Source organism: Sinocyclocheilus rhinocerous, unplaced genomic scaffold, assembly GCF_001515625.1.
Source record: "Sinocyclocheilus rhinocerous isolate Xijiao unplaced genomic scaffold, SAMN03320098_v1.1 scaffold2996, whole genome shotgun sequence".
Taxonomy (NCBI): domain Eukaryota; kingdom Metazoa; phylum Chordata; class Actinopteri; order Cypriniformes; family Cyprinidae; genus Sinocyclocheilus; species Sinocyclocheilus rhinocerous.
In genome coordinates, this window is record NW_015632725.1 from 23,482 (window position 1) to 26,933 (window position 3,452).

Genomic DNA, 3,452 nt, shown 5'->3' on the forward strand with positions numbered 1-3,452 from the left:
AAAGAACCTGGCGAGGTTGTTTTGTCATATTTGTTCTTGTAGGAATGAATTTATTGAATTATGTGAGAATTTCATTTAGTGACGGATGTCATTAGCAGTAAGAATCACAAAGAAGTTTTATGTTTGATTACTTATTATCTTAACCTAGACAACACCTTTTTTCCTGGAGTGACAAAAATATCACTGGTAAATTTTTAACAAAACTGTACCCAAGTTTAAGCAAAAGGATTTTACCTATTATTGAGAATGACAAAACACTAATAAACAACCGAACATTCACAAAGACATTTGGTACATGTGGAAGTGGAACATAATATGCTACAGTGTCAAAAACAGCCAGAAAGCAGCATTATGATTCAACAGCTCAGAAAGGTAACGGTGAAGTAAGGATTTGGGTGTTAGCAGTTTTCTTTTCAATATCTTAAAATAACTAACTTGACTGAGCGCATATAAAAAGTTATGGAATAATATCTGACAGGCGGGTCCAAAGGAAGAAGCACCTTTGCTGAATTAGAGTCTAAATTTAAATATTACTGTTAAAGCCTCTTAGAAGGTCATCCTTGGGGAATTTACTGACATTCTTAATTAAATATTTGAAGACTACAGAGATAATAGAGGGAATTTAGTTCGTTTTTTCTGTTTTCTTCTCACGATCTCCAGCCAGGTAGGTGGCGATAGTGCATCTGTGAGTTGGTTGCCTCTCGCAGATCAAATCTGAAGAAGAAGAAGCTGCGCACTGCGCAGACTTTTATTCCTGTACATTTGTGCTTCCGATGCTAGGCCTTGCACCGTTTCACTTGAAACAGTTCAAAGATGAAATATTCAAACATTACCTCAAACGATATTTTCCTGTAAGGTAAGTTTAAAATAATGTTTTTTTCCACTAGCTCTTATTTTGACTTGTGTAAATAAGGGTAAAGTCATGATATTTAATATAGCCACGAGCTTGAAAGCTACGTTCACATTGTCAGTGCAAATTCGATTATTTGTGTATGCGATTGGAATTGATCTAACGTTGTTAGGCCACATTGTTCACAATTGCTCAGATCCAGTTTGTGTGTCCAGTGGTCCTCTTTCGATTTCCAGAATATCAGCATTGGTTTATACATACCTGTCAACATTTGGGTACCAAAATACGGGAAAGTGGGGCGGGGGTGGGGGGGATGTAGTCAAAAGTAATTTTGATACTACATTATATTTATATTATATAATATTTTTATATTAATTTAAACAATTACTATCAAACAGTTATATTCATTTAGTAACATAAATATGCTATGGCTATATCTTTAGTTTTTATAATTCATTATCTTCTTGTCGATCCACCAGTTCACATTTACTGCTGTGTGTTTTCTGCGTAAAAATAAGGGTCGTTTTTGGCTTTGGTCTAAACAGAGAGCAGAAGGGCTTATTGAAAAATGCAAATTCATTCTCTGCCAGCAGGTGGCGCTTTTCTCCAGGAATATAGCCGTTTCCCCGGTAACCGCAGTAAACAAAGCAGGGCAGCACCTGACTTTGAAACTCGCAGCGCTCATATTTAATCAATTAAACCATCGCCTTTTGAAGTGTAAGTTATATCTCAATTTACATGTTTATTTAGTTTTTTTCACTGGAGCGCCACCTGAGTCTTCTCCCATTTCTCCCAGTGATCATTATTGATCATTCCCGCGGTACAACCTGCGCACATATCGATAGCATCACTGGGCTGTAGGTTTACAAGTTGAGGGGACAAATGGGTTGAAATTTGTATGCGTCGATCGTGTGAGAAAGATGCGTTTCATACAAGATCTGGCAACTGGACAACCTTGGAATTTGTTGACATGATTATTCATATAATGAGGTTTGGTACATACAAATTACGGGAGTTTTACCGGAAGCGAATGTAGCAAACATATAAAATACGCGCAGTGGGATTTTTTTTTTAATAGAAAGATAGAAAAATTACGGGAGTAATACGGGAAAATATTTAAATGGGATGATAGCGGGATAGAATGGTAAAATACGGGAGAATCCCGGGAAAAACGGGAGGGTTGACAGGTATGGTTTATATCAAGGGCCTTCAACCAGGGGTCCGCAGTGGATCCACCAATTAATGTTTGATCACAAACATGGGCGTTGCTAGGCCACTTTTAGGGGGGCTATAGCCCCCATAAAATGACTACTCAGCCCCCCTAAAATTTTGCGATTGGCTCCATAAACTGTACACTAATTCGTGATCGCCTCAGTCCCCTTTAAATTTCTTATGAACATGGCGGCAGACTTCGATCGGCTCCTCCCCGTCTTTCAGCGCGTTCTTTTTCAATCCGCTGACAGTGTTGCCAGATTGGGCAGTTTGGCTTGGGCGGGTGGACAAAATTTGGGCTGGTTTGGGGTCAGTTTGGTGGTTTTCAAACATATAAACTGCATAGGCTAATTGTTTAACAAACAAGCCCAAGTATGCATGTACTGCATCCAATCAGTCATCACTAGGGTTGGGTATCGAAAACCGGTTCCATTTTAGAACCGGTTCCAAATTTCCAAGAACCGGGTATTCGATAAGACGCGTGCATTTTGATACTGCTTAACGATTTCCTGCGTTCGCATTTTAATGTGATTAAAAACTATTTAAGTGCAGGAACGGAAAGAACTTGCGCCCTGTTTGCGTGCAGCGCGCACGAAGCGCAAGCGGGAGCACAGAGAACGGAGGTCACGGTACGGGTTCCCAGTTTGTGTCCTTTCTCGAACCGTTCCGTGTATTTCCACTGTAGAAAAGGTTGTTCCGGGCCGAAATTGACTTCTTTCATATTTGTCGACCAGTATACAGAAAACTAACTTTTAATTACAGTTTCTGTACCTGAAATTTGGTTCAGTTGTATTTATTAATGATATTGCTAATTGATTTGTTTGTTCCTATCTTATTACTCATGTTGCCATTTTCATTTGAAAATTTAACTTTCAATATAGTGCATGTGGCAAAGAGGTTTGCATACTTGAGCTTAGGAAAGAGGGTTGTACTAGAAATTCAAACAGTAAAATTTTGTGTGTGTACAGTAGGGATGTAACGATTACCGGTTTCACGATAAATAACGATAAAATGCCCTGACGGTTAGTATTATCGTTTAAAATTTAATTATCATCAAAACCGTATTTGATTATCACGATTTTGAAAGCTCGCGGTAAATCCTGTCCAGCCAGCATCAGTCTGACGCAGAAGCAGCATGCAGTGTTGTTGTTGTTGTTTTTTACACGAGAGGAAATGGCGGAAGGCAGTGACAGCGCTCGGGAGATTTTTCAGCCATCTAAGAGAACCAAATCGGTGGTCTGGTCGTATTTTGGCTTTTACAAGAGTCCTGAAGGCAATTTAATCGAGGACGGTCACCCTGTCTGCTGATCTTGCAAGAAGAAAGTCATGCAAAAGGGGGAAACGCATCAAATTTGCTCAGTCATCTTCGTGACCACCACCCACTGTTAGC

At 39.3% G+C, this 3,452-nt stretch overlaps 1 protein-coding gene across 1 annotated transcript in view; it reads left to right on the forward strand.

Moving 5' to 3' along the window:
* The first annotated feature begins 757 nt into the window (after positions 1-757).
* The window catches only part of LOC107742915 (GTPase IMAP family member 7-like), a 34,448-nt gene continuing 31,753 nt past the window's right edge, over positions 758-3,452 (forward strand). The window contains exon 1 of the mRNA XM_016555998.1: positions 758-856. The gene's annotated coding sequence lies outside the window, so the exon portion shown is untranslated. The remainder of the gene's footprint in view (positions 857-3,452) is intronic.